The following is a 14,132-nucleotide window of genomic DNA, read 5'->3' as shown; positions in this document are numbered from 1 at the left end:
AAGAGTACACAGAAAACATCAGCGCACAGCAAAGTTTACTCTAGTCAGGGCGTAGGCACTGTCAGCAATATCCCTAGTACGATTTGTGCCCTAGGGGGCAGGTGGTATGGTACTATCTGAGGTAACCCAGGAGTTCCATATTTTGGAGAATTTCTTTGGGCATCCTCTAGCTTCATATGTTAACTTATATAGTGGTATTGCTTGGTTGAGAATGGTAAGCCAGAACTTTATAGTCGTGCGGATTGGGATTTCCAGTGCATGGTTATCGTTTTTTTAGCATAAAACATCACTATGTGTATAAAGGACACTAAGAGTTAAATAACGGCTAATCCTATGCGGTAAAATACTGCATGCCATAACAATTGTGCAAGTGTTTCATTTACTAAGATATTGGCGTTAAATACGAAATGCGGTATTTGTTCAGATTAGCGGCAATTACTGCATTAAGCTTGTTGCTAAGGAGCGGGTCGGGAAGCTGGCCACTGCGTCCTTGACAACCAATGACTCATGACAACTGCCCCCCCCCCCAGTCCATACCAGGCCTTTGGGGTCTGTAATGGATTTCAAAAGGAAACCCCATGCCAAAAAAATAAAGGAAAGGCGTGGTTCCCCTTAAAATCCATAACAGATCGAAGGGCCTGGTATGGACCCCCACGCTATTGTTTTTCATACTTTTTTTATTTCCAATATTTTTTATTGAAAATAATTTTTTCCAAACAACTTACAAGCATCCGATAAGAAAGACATTGCATAGGGCATTGGGTACAGCAAGGACATCTCCAATTAATTCTTATACACATGTAATCATAGAATGCTCAATCGAGAGTTGGGACATGAGTTTTGCCACTCGCCCCCCCCCCTCGCGATCCCTCTCAATGGTCGCTCCAGGGAGTACAACCAGCAACTCGCCCTCCCCCCGCATTGGAGATATGTCCCTTTTTGTGGTTATAATTCTTATGACATTGGTACCTTACCCCATCTCGAGCATATGTGGTAATTGGATGTAGGTTGAGCACAGAGGACTAATGTAACTGAGTGTCCTTGTGTAGGAGTGCTATCAATAAAAACAGAGTAAAACAAAATAGATAAAACAAAATAAAACAGAACAAAACAAGATTCTCCCGCATTCAGGTCCAGGGTGACGTGTGCTCATAGACCATGACAGTATCAAGTGTATCAGATTAATATCACAACGTATAATATTGTTCGGATCTCTTTACATACATGCACCTCCCTTATACCAATTTAACCAGTCCTTCCATTCTCTGGATGTTTTATCATAGTTACCCATGGCCGAGGAATGAAGTATTTCATATGTGCCATGTGTATGTATGATATGTATGATCTCTGTAATCGTGGGTACTTCCATAGACTTCCAGTGTCTCAGGATAGCAAGACGTGTCGCCAAGATAATGTGCGAAACAATGGTCCTAAACGCTGTCGGTACATTATACAGGTCAAGTGAAAGTAGCGCCATAGCCGGTGATAACGTTTTTCATACTTTTTAATTGTCCGATTCTTTTTTCTTTACACAGGCGTCACAAGGGCATTCTGGGTGGCAACGCCCCATGGCGGGAGAAGGCGTGGCAGTGTTTATTGATCAAAATTTGGCTATTACCTGCTAAAACAGCTGAATTTTGATCCCTCTATGGCCAGCTTAAAGTATAATGTCACACAAAAAGGTGAGTTCTGCTTTTCCACCTCCTCCCCCTCCTCCTCTAACACCTTTTGGACACAACATTTTTTTTGGGGGGGGGGGGGTTGAGGTACCCCACTCTCACTGGGATTGCATAGGCAATTTGAGCAAAAGTTTGCCCCCCGCAGCTTTCTGGGATACATGACAGGTCCCAGAAAGCTGCAGGACCATTCACAAAGGTCATGTAACCTGCTATTTCAAGATCCTATTGTCTCCAATATGTGTATTTTTTTTATTGTTTTCCAGTTTTAGATAAACAATTTGACAGATTAAACTTTCCATGTCTGAGAGTCCATTGAAACTGAAGGTGCATTTGTCCTCAGGAAAGCCAAGGACCATAATAAAAACATTGTCAGAAGTTCTCTCTCTTCCTCCCTTTACTAGAGATGTGTTTTTGTCAATTTCATCATTGAAGAGATTGCCCTTCACTTCCTGTCCTGATGGAAATTGAGGGTAAGGCCCTGTTTAAAAATCATGCATAAAGCAACCCATTCACTTCAATGTGCTGGCCTAAGCACGTTTGTAACACAAATTCTGCTTTTTGGGTGACATGCCTAGAGCAGTTTTAAAACTCCCGTTTTATCGCGTGACAATCTCTGGCATAAGCACATTGCCATTAATGGCACTCAAAACACAAACACAGAGAGGCTGCTCTAGGCTTTGTGAGGTCTTAAGCAAAACTTAGACACGGGGGCCCCACTCATGCCCATAACGGGTAAAAAAAATTCAAGCAAATAAAAATGGCTGCAGAAAGTTGTATGGATCTAGCACATGGTGATTGAGCAGGGGAAAATTAGGCAGCTGCGAGGCCCCTGTGAGTGTGAGGCCTTAGGCAGACGCCAAATTTGCCTAATTAAAGAGCCGCCTCTGCAAACACATTCTGGTGTTGTTTGTAATCGAAGGAAGAATTGCAGCGATTTTGCCTGCAATTTAAAAAAGTGTTAGATCTGATCGGGATCAGACACTTTTCTAAACCAAAATAAAAAAAAGTGTTATGGCTGGAGTTGGACTTTTTACAAATATATAAAGGACCAATAATGTTAAGGCTTACTTTTTTTTTATTTATAAATAAGGCTGAATGTGAGTGTTCTAGGCCACAGTTTATAGGCACAGGGAATCACCTGTGTTGAGGCAAAGTTAAAGCTAGGCATACAGAGCAGAAGTGGCATCTGAAAAAGTATGAATAGAGGATAAGAACCAGTACGGAACATTATATCCGGCAATTTTTTTTAATAAGTCTTTTATATAGAAAAACGATTTATTTTATCTGTAGCACAGAGCCGCTGGTGAATTTTGGTCTCATTTGCCCCTAGGCAGGCAAAATATTGTTATAACTTTCAAAAGGTAAATTTCCACCCACTTGGTCTAGCTTAGTGGGTGGTGCCTGCATAAGATTTTTGGGCCACTTCTCCCCTGGGTACCAGAAATGCACACACTTTTGCTCTCTGGTGACCCAGAATAAAGCTAAAGCCCACTGCCGGCTGACATCACAGTGCTGCACCAGCCTCTGGAAGGATCCTGACCATATTTTCGGGATCCACCCAGATGCCTGATCAACAGCTGGCAATCAGCTGAGAGTTAAAGCCAGCTGCCCCTGCCACCTCCACAGTCTGGCACTCCAGTGAGCGCTAGAGGGGTAGGGCAGAGAGGTGACTTAGCCTCATTACTTTCCACTCAGAGAAGACAGAACCAAGCAATCGGTCTTCCAGCTGACGCAGGGCAGCTGCAGCATCACACCGATATGACAGTGGCGAAGTCAGTATGAATGTTTTTTTTTTTTTTTTTTTTTAAGTACCCCATACATTTACCTTAACACAGGTAGGATATTAGTAATAATCTGCAAAACACCATAAGTTCAAACACTGATTCTCAACACCTACCAGAAGCCATAGCTCCATAAAAAAAAATTATATATTTTTTATATTTTATCAAAAAACTAGCATGGTAAATATCAGCACAGCTCATCTTTGTGTGAACACACTTTTACAGGGGAGGGGTCATGTGCTGTTGGGAAGAATGTTATGAGAGGATGACCTTGTTTTGGCAAACAGGCCAATAGACCAGTCAGTCTAATGCCGCTACCATAACAGATTATTGATTAAAAAATATTTGAACTAGGACATGGTTGCTTCAAGTGAAGAAACCCATAGCAACCACTCAAACCCATTTTGCAGTCATCTGACCAACAGAGTGAATTTTTATTGGTTGTGCTCAACTTGAACTCTTTCTATTGAGGTGGTCATTTTGTATACCATTTCCTGCAAACAAGTCCAGACACAATTATATTAATAGACATAATGCTTACCTTTTTTTCCACAGAGCTTGCACATTTTAGCACATATTTTAAAATACAAAAATAGTGTCCATAACTATTAGTGGCATACCATGATAACAGTACAAGAAATCTAACCAGGGTGCCTTGGTTAGTGTGATCCCTAGCTTACAAGATCATTCATTTTGTCAGCAACATCTGGCACGTGGACTTGTGGGCTAAGCCTGAGGTATAACACAACCATATGCAAGCTTCAAATTCTGTGTAATAAATGTCACAATTCATTGTCTTGCCGTACATCCCCAGGTGTGCTTTGCTTGCAGCACCATCTACTGGTAAAATCCGACATGTAGATGTCTACATTCAAGTTTAGAAAGGCTGGCTCTTTGTTCAGTAACGTGAAAAGAACCAAAACACAATAGACATTGAACACGGTTTTGATTTGGATGGAGTGGCAAGGTTAGAAGAACCCCTGTCAATTATCCATTGGGGATATTTGTTCTGACAAGTTTCAGAATTTAATTATGAACACAGACCAGTACAAGCAGAGAATTTGACTAAGTGGATTCTGCAGTGCCATATAATGTGTTTATGTACTAAATATTTAAATATTCTAAAACCTTTAAGGGCCTGTGCCACCAAAAGTGATTTATAGGTGGAATCTGATGGCCAGCAGCGAGATTCCATAGTTCCCCACAGCATCCCTTTCTACCTGCAAGCTTTGGGTTTCCCATACATTATCTGATCTAGCCCCTCATAATATAAAAATCATTGTCAAACAGGTTTACTGCACTCCCCACCCGCTTACATTACCCATCCTTAGCCTGTGATGCGGAAAAGAAGACGACCAGGGGTCAGGTCCTGGGGAAAAAAGTGTGGGAACTCCCACCCAAGACCCACTCCCCCACCAAAAAAAAAAATGATACGCTCATATGCATAATTACTAAACCGCATGTTTTTTTTTCTAAATCCCACGATAACTGGCGGCAGACCTCCGCAATGTCTCCTGGGAACAATGACAAAAGCTCCCAGGAGACATTGCGGCATCCAGGAAGTGACGGAATGCCCGCACACTACCTGATGAATCCATATACAGGAAGCGGCCAGTAACCAAGGATTACTAAGGTTCGCCTGCCCCTGACAGTGACTCGAGCTGGGCATCGCCGCTTAGTGAAGGATTGGCTCGGGCGGCTCGGCTGCTCTTGGCTGCTCTAGTCCTGCAAAGGGAACTGTGTTCCTGCTGTGAAAAAAGTGCAGGAACTCCGTTCCCACGCGTTCCCGCAGGACTTGAGCCCTGAAGACGACTGTGTATACAATTCTGGCAATTTACATATACTCCAGAATGTTATGAAGCATGATCAGATGAATTGCAAAGTCCCTCTTTGCCATGAAAATGAACTTAATCCCAAAACAAAACTTCAGGGCCCCCAAAGAAAGTCCAGCAAGCGACAGCACCATCTCCTATAGTCGATTCAGGTACGGGATCAGGCACAACCAGTATAGAGCTTGCTCAGTAATGACAGCAGGCAGGTATGAGAGCATTTGCACGCACAGTGTGGCAAATACTTTTGGAGGATAGGCTGATGTCAAGAAAAGCAGCAAAGAAGCCATGTCTCTCCAGGAAAATCATCTGGGACAGACAAATTTTGTGCAAAAGGTACAGAGACTGGTCTGCTGAGGACTGGGGTAAAGTCATGAATCCCCTTTCAGATTGTTTGGAGCATCCGGAAAAAAAACTTGCCTGGAGTAGAAAAGGTGAACGCTACCATCAGTCAAGCATCCTGAGACCATTCATGTTTGAGGTTGTTTCTAAGCCAAGGGAGTGGGCTCACTTTCAATCTTTCCTAAGAACACCACCATGAATAAAATAAATTGTACAATTGTCTCCCAACCATCCAATAACAGTTTAGTGATGAACAATGCATTTTCCAGCATGATGGAACACCTTGCCATAATGCAAAAGTGATAACCAGGTGGCTTGGGGAACAAAACATCAAAATTTTGGGTCCATGGCCAGGAAACTCCCCAGACCTAATCCCATTGAGCACTTGTGGTCCATCCTTGAGACAGGTAAAAAAAAAAAAAAAAATACACAAATTCTGACAAACTACAAGCATTGAATTGGCAATAACCTTTGACGCTTATGAAATGCTTGTAATTATATTTCATCATACCATAGTAGCATCTGTCAAAAAGATCTCAAAACTTTTGTCTAGGGCTGTAATCTACATGTTCATCTAACTACAACTGACACAGGGCTAGGCACTTTTCACACCCTCATGTGACAGTGCTGGTGCTTGGTTACTTAGGCACAGGGGCGTCGGGAGGCCCAGGCGTGGGTGGCTGGAGCCCCGAATGGGGCCCCCGAGTCTCAGGCATGCAGGCTCTCCATTGTGAGCCCTGAGCCGAGCGGCGACCGCAGGGAACGATCTGATCCCGAGCGCCGCCGAACCAAGTCCTGCCGAGTGCCATAGCAGCAGGTCCCGCCTTCTGGAGCCTGTGATGGACGTCCCACTGGTCCAATACCACGCCGCGAGACGTGTGACGTCCATCACAGGCGCCGCAGGCTCCAGAAGGCGGGAATTACAAATACACATCACTCGGCGCTCGGCTCTCCTCTCCCCAGGCTCCTCGGCGCTTCTACCCCCTACCCTCCAGGCTCCAGTCCTAGGCTCTTCTACCCACCACGGCTCCTCCACTGACGCCGGAATGACTGACTGCAGTGCCTGCTTTGACACCGCTGAGGTAGGTCAACTAATGTGTATGTATATAGGTCAGTGTACGTCAAGTCACTACCGTCAGTGTAGGTAGGTCAGTGTATGTCAGGTAGATCAGTGTATATAGGTCCGGTCACTACCGTCAGTGCAGGTAGGTCAGTGTATATAGGTCAGGTCAGTGTGGTCAGGTCAGTGTATGCAGGTCAGGTCAGGGTGGTCAGTTTAGGTCAGGTCAGGGTAGTCAGGTCAGTGTATGCAGTTTAGGTCAGGATGGTCAGGTCAGGGTAGTCAGGTCAGGGTAGTCAGGTCAGGGTAGTCAGGTCAGGGTAGTCGGGTCAGGGTAGTCGGGTCAGGGTAGTCGGGTCAGGGTAGTCAGGTCAGGTCAGGGTAGTCAGGTCAGTGTATGCAGGGCAGGTCAGTTTAGGTCAGGGTGGTCAGTTTAGGTCAGGGTGGTCAGTTTAGGTCAGGGTAGTCGGGTCGGGTCAGGGTAGTCGGGTCGGGTCAGGGTAGTCGGGTCAGGGTAGCAGGGTCAGTGTAGTCAGGTCAGGTCAGTGTAGCCAGGTCAGGTCAGTGTAGTCAGGTCAGTGTAGCCAGGTCAGGTCAGTGTAGCCAGGTCAGTGTAGCCAGGTCAGGTCAGGTCAGTGTAGTCGGGTCAGGTCAGTGTAGTCGGGTTAGGTCAGTGTGTGTGTACTAACACACACTCACGTAGGTCAGGGTATGTGTATCAGGTAGGTCACCCTGCGCCACTCCGACCGCGCCTGCACCCCCCCCCCCCCCGGTGCCGGCTTGGTCTTTTTGGCATCTAGCACTGTATTTAAAGCAAGAGAACAAGTCTGATGAGTATGTGGCCTAGATTTGCGACAAGGTATAAAGTCCTTGACTATAAAGATGTGTGTAAGCTCACTCATGTCCGTTTGAATATTCATACATAAAAGTGAAAGAAGAAATTTTGTGGCAGGCTGAGCATTCTCCTGTGAACAGTTTAAAGATGGCAGATCACCAGATCATGTCAGGAAGCAGTAGATTTCAGAAGATGGAACGCGACTTTTGAGATTTATGTTAAAGCTTAAAAGAAACTTTTCTTTACATACACTTTAAATTCTATAGGCAGTTTAAACTCATTCAGCCTTCATCTGTATAATGGCCTGGACCCAGAGAAGTGGGCTTAAACACTGGACGTTTAACCCAGAAAAGTACAATGGTAAAGGGGCCTCTCCAGACTAAAGTTGAGTGTTGCAGAGAGTTTTTAATTTATATTTTTGATGTGGCTGTTTTTTGGCATCTTTAAATCAAATTTTCTTATGATTTTGATTTGACAATTTAATTATGCTACCACATGCAATGTATGTGACCAGTTTCTTTCTGCCTAAATAAAAATTACTAAGGAAATTAATATGTACTAGCTTTGTGTGAGTAAGCCCATCAACCTACACTTGTAACACTGTTGGCTAGCTCGCTTCTTTTAAAACTACCAAAACCTTGCTTTGTCTTGTTTTTAAATATAAAGTATCTGAGAGAATAAAAAAATGGAATTTAAAAACACTGCCTACAGTTGTCTTTTTAAGCTTTCTTTTCTTACATTTAAACCACTTGGGGACCGGAAGTATTTGACCCCTTAACCACTTAGGCCCCGGACCATTTTGCTGGTCAATGACCGGGCCACTTTTTGCGTTTTGGCACTGCGTCGCTTTAACTGACAATTGCGCGGTCGTGCGACGTGGCTCCCAAACAAAATTGGCCTCCCTTTTTTCCCACAAATAGAGCTCTCTTTTGGTGGTATTTGATTACCTATGTGTTTGTTTTTTTTTTTGCGCTATAAACAAAAATATGGGATAGTTTTATGCAATTTTTATTAATATTTTTTTTTTACTAGTAATGGCGGCAATCTGTGATTTTTAGACCCACAAATAGAGCTTTCTTTAAGTGGTACCCAATAAAAAAATCTAAATGTCCTCATAAATTTAGGGCAATTTGTATTCTGCTACATATTTTTAGTAAAAATAAATAAAAATAATAAGCGTATATTGATTGGTTTGCATAAAAGTTAGAGTCTACAAAATTTGAGATTTTTCGCAGGACTTTGTGGCTGACAGATCGCAAACTTGAAATTTGACACTTTTTTGGGAGCCAGTGACATTATTACAGTGATCAGTGCTAAAAAAAAAAAAAAAAAAAAAAAAAAATATGCACTGACATTGTATTAATGGCACTGGCAGGGAAGGATGAAGGTTGAATGAAGGATGACCGGTAACTCCTTTTCTGAGAGTCTTCCAGGACAGGAAGCACGTTACCCCCACCGGATAAAGGGGCGGTCCTCCAGGCCCCATGTCAGTCTTTGAGAACCGCAAGACGTCCCTAAAAAACATATGCATAATTCACAACTTCCAGACAAAACCGGGTAGGAATCAGGCTGTCCTGGAAGACTCTCAGAAAAAAGTCAGAGCCAGAACTTACCAGTCTAGGGAGGGACAACTACCTGAAGGACCTTACGACCAAACGCCTGCTCCTGAGCATATAGGAGATCCAGGCGATAATGTTTAATGAGGGTCGAATAACTGGACCATGTGGCAGCCCTGCAAATTTGTTCCGGAGAGGCACCAGCCCTCTCAGCCCAAGACACAGACAAGGCTCTTGTTGAATTCGCAGTGACAAAAGGAGGAGGAACTTCCCTAATTTTGTAAGCTTCAGAGATAGCTTGCTTTATCCATCTAGCCAATGTGGCTTTTGAAGCACTCTTACCTGTGTGCTCCTGAAAAAAGGACAAACAAGGAGTCTGTTTTCCTAAAGGTCTCGGTGACCTCAAGATAGACAAGGAGAATCCTTGTCTGGCGAGTTAGTTACAAAAGGTTGGCAGTCCAATGTCCTGAGATCTGTGGAATGTACTGACCACCTTAGGCAAAAAACCTGGATCAGTTCTCAAAACAACTCGATCCTCAAAAATCGTGAGGAAGGGCTCCCTCACCGATAGGGCCTGTAACTCACTTATCCTACGAGCTGTGGTAATTGCTACAAGAAAATTTGTTTTTAATGTAAGTAACTTAACAAATATCCTCTAGGGGCTCAAAAGGAAATTCTACCAGAGTTTGAAGCACCAGGGACAGGTCCCATGTTGGACAACTTCTCACCACTACTGGCCTGGCCCTAGAAGTTGATCTGAAGAATCTAGCTATAGTGGGATTTTCCAGGAGAGAAAACGCGAGGAAAACACTGATAGTTGGCACCTGTACCTTTAAGGTACTAACTGAAAGACCTTTGTCGACACCCTCTTGAAAAAAATCCAAAATTGAAAAATCATCACGAGTTAAGCTTTAATTTTCAGAACTTTTTCCAAACCTTGGAATATATGGCTCTAGTGACTGGTTTTCTGCAATTTACCAAGGTCTTGACTACTTTGTCAGAGAACCCCTGGGCGCTTAGCATCTTTTCTTCAGATACCAAGCCGTTAAGCTTAAGAAAACCACCTGTGGGTGTGACACTGGACCCTGCGATAGTAAGTCTTCTCTCTTCGGAAGCCTCAATGGAGGCTCCGAGACGAGAGTCTGTAGCAGGGAAAACCATGGCCCTTAGGGCCAAAAAGGGCGATCCGGATAAGATCTGTTTCTTCTAGAAGAAACTACCGGAGGACTTCCGGAATAAGTCTGATTGGCGGGAAGGTTCAGAGAAAAACTCCTCTGTCCTGCAGTTGTTCTGGTTTCCGAACAAGTCTGCTTCGGGACATCCCCATTTGTTGGTGAGATCCGCAAAGACTTCGGGATGAAGGGACTAATTGTCTCAATCTACCAGGTAGCTACTGAGATAGTTTGCCAGACAGTTTTGTGTCCCCCCCTTCAGGTGCACTGCTGTAATTGAGGCTAGATTCACCTCTGCCCATGATAAAATCTCCTGGGCGATAGATTGAAGTATCGGACTCCTCGTACCTCCCTGTTTGTTGAGGTACGCAACCATCGCGATATTGTCGGCTAAAATCTGGAGATTGTGACCCCTGATTTCCGTCTGAAATGCCTGCAAGGTTCTCTGAACCGCTAGAAGCTCTCTGGTTCGATGAAGCTCTCTCTGGTTTGATGAAGCTCTTGCTTCCCTTAAGGACCATTCTCACTGTGCCACCGTGTTGGTGAGGTGGGCTCCCCATCAACTCGCATCCGTAGTGTTCCTCTGGGATATAGGAATGGACCATGGTAGACCGCTTGTTAGGTCAAAGCTTGTCATCCATCACCACAAGCTTCTTTTAACCCTGGCAGATAAGACCCTTGACTCCAGGGACCTTGTGTCTTCATCCCAGTTCCTTAATAGAAACAGCTGTAACGGGCGTTGATGGAATCTTGCCCATGGTACTGCGGGAAAGCACAAGGTCATCAGACCCACTGCTCTTGAGACTGCTTGCGAGAATGACCGATTGGTCTGTAAGGCTGACATTGCTTGCATCATTCTTGAGACCACCTCCTGTGGGAGAAAAACTTTTTGGTCTACTGAGCAAAATTCGTACCCCAGATATCTCACTTTCTGGGCTGGAATTAAGAAATACTTTTCTTTATTAGCTAGCCTAGGGATGGAAGGAAATCTTGTCTGGAGATCCGCTAATAACTTTTGCCACTACTAGGTCATCAATGTAAGGGATAATAGTTATCGCCTTTAACCGTAGCGGAGCCAGCGCCAACCCCAACACTTTTGTAAAAATGCGTGGGGCCGAGGACAAACCCAAGGAAAGGACTTGAAATTGAATGTGCTGAATCTCTGTTCCCATCTTGACTGCTAGTCTTAAGAATTTTTGGAAGGCTGGATGGATAGGGATGTGCAGATTAGCATCCCTCAAATCCAAAATGGCCATGAAGCAGTTTGGGTTAAGCAGGTTCTTAATTGCGAACACCGAGGTTCTTAATTGTGAACACCGTCTCCATAAGAAAGTGTTTGTATCTGATTGAACGGTTCAGGGACCGGAAGTTCATGATAAGCCGATATTTTCCTGACAATATATGGGAATAGAACCCCTTGCCCTGATCCGACCGTGGAACATCACAGGGATCAGAACCTTTTGCTCTAACAAGTCTCCAAGTTGGAGACCCAGAGCCCTCGCCTTTTCCCGATCTTGGGGAGGAAAAGTGAGCAATTGTCGCTCGGTTGGCTGGCTAGAAAATTCCAGCCTGTACCCATTGGTCACAAGGTCCAGAACTAATGGGTTTGATGTGACTGCTGCCCACTGTGGGAGGAAGGCCCTCAATCTTACTCCCACTGTGAGACTTGAGTTACTGTGGCTTGGCGGGTTGTTGGAGGATTAAAGAAGATGCCCCCTCTACCCTTGTGCCCTGTCCAATGTTTTCTGGGCCTATTGTCCTTTTCTCTAGGACCTTGCTGCCTACTTTGGCCACGGAAAAACTTTCTGGCTGTTGTCTCTTATTTTCTGGAAATGCCTTTTTTTCTATCGGTCGTGGGTTCCAGTGCCTCCTGCAGACCTGGGCCAAAAAGATGATCACCTGTTAAGGGAAGCCCACATAGGCGCTATTTTGAGGCTGCATCACCTGACCAGAAGCCACAGGCTTCTTCTGGCCGAATTCACTAAGGCCGAAGTCCTGGCTGTCATTTTTACGAGCTCTGCGGATGAATCAGCTAAAAAAACCACGGCACGAAAAAGAGAAAGATTTCAGAATCTGCTCTCTAGAGGTACCTGCCAACAAATGAGTTTGCATCTGTGACAACCATACTTCCAAGGAGGCCAGAGCTGGCTTTTGATTCCCAACGGCTGAATCCCAGGCTCTGTGAAGGAGGATATCTCCTCTTATCAATCGGGTCCTTAAGCGTGCCCATATCGTCAAACGCTAGGTCCGAGTTCTTTGAAACTTTTGAAAGAGGTGTGTCTAACTTAGGATTTTTGTTCCACGGCTGAGCTGCATCCTCATCAAATGAGAATTGATGGTTACCCGAAAAGAAAGGTTTTCTCTCTGGATTTTCCCATTCCAGCTTGATAGTATCAAGAAGGGAGCTATGCACTGGGAAGACTTTAGATTTATTTTTATGCAAACCTTTGTACATAAGGTCATGTTTAGATAATTGTATCTCCTCCTCTTCCATCTCAAGCATTGTACAGATAGCCCTCAAGTCATCTACATCTTCCAAAGATAACTTAAACCTCAAGCCCCTTGTGGAGTCTCTATTCCTGGGCCCTGTATCTGACCCTAAAGTTTCTGGAGAAGAACGGGTAGATCTGGCTTCCACCTCCGAGTCTTCACTTTCTGCACTCTGCTGTGGAGCGCTACTGACTGAAGTCCTAATTGGAGACGGACCCTCTGCGGGAACCGGAAGCCTGTCAATTAGAGTTTTAAATGAGCTAAAGGTAGATGTAAGCTCATCTCTAACAGAAGTCAGCATCTTCTGACAGGAGACTATCGTGTCATCCTTTACTAGGCCTTCTATACAGGTGCGGCAAACTGCTTTGCTCCATGAGGAGCTAAATTTGTTTCCGCAAATCGCACATTTTCTTTTTGGTGGCTGTGCTTGGGCTTTGTCCTGGGTCTTGGTCTGCAAGACAAAATAAATGACCCAAAATTAAACTTAAGCCACCAAACACTCCGTAACACCTCATGCAGGAGGGAGAAAAATGTGTCCCTTACACCAAATCCTACTGATTGGGGAGGGGGGTTCAAACACTCACCAGGATAGCAAGAGTGAGAAAAAATAACACTCCAGGCTTACCTACCCACCTGAGAGGTGCTGGTGTTGGGCACTGCATCCACTGCCTGTGCAGGTACTGTAGAAGAATCCATCTGCCCCTCTGGTAGTCCACAGCCTCTGCTGCTTCTTCACCATCCAAACACCAGCAGCCAGCGTCCCGTTTGCGCCGTTTATGGAGACTGGAACCAGCGTCTCCGGCTCCCAGTGATGGCGTCATATGACCCGGAAGTGACCCTCGCCAGATACTTCCTGTGGGCCAGCTTGGAGCACAGTAGCTCTGCCCCCTCAAGCGCCGCAGCCTCCTTAATCCCCTGCACATACAAGCCACGCTGTCAGTGGGGAAAGGATGCCACCCTGCTGCCTATGCAACTCACACTATAGGGCCTGACATCACCACGGTCTTGGCCCTCTTTAGGCACTGAGAACAGGAGACAGCAGTACACCAACTTCGCCAGCAGAGATGCTGCTTCTGGCAGAGAAGAAAGGTCAGTGATACGCCCCCAAAATGGTCATTAGAGCCCCTGCTCACGAGTCAAGGAAACACCAATAACTGACATGGAGCCTGGAGGACCGCCCTTTTATCCGGTTGGGGGCAACGTGTTTCCTGTCCTGGTAGGAGCCCTAGGTCTCATGGGCTGTCCTGGAAGATGCTTAGAGAAAATTTGCATAAAATGTCCATCCACAAATGGCAGCCTCCACAAGGGGATTAGAAGCAAACTCCAGCAGGAGCTACAGAGTAAAAAAAAGAAGAGAGGTGCCTTTAAGTGCAGCAATGTGATTACAT

Source organism: Rana temporaria, chromosome 4 (genome assembly GCF_905171775.1).
Source record: "Rana temporaria chromosome 4, aRanTem1.1, whole genome shotgun sequence".
Classification (NCBI taxonomy): Eukaryota; Metazoa; Chordata; class Amphibia; order Anura; family Ranidae; genus Rana; species Rana temporaria.
Note: the sequence above shows the minus strand (reverse complement) of the source record.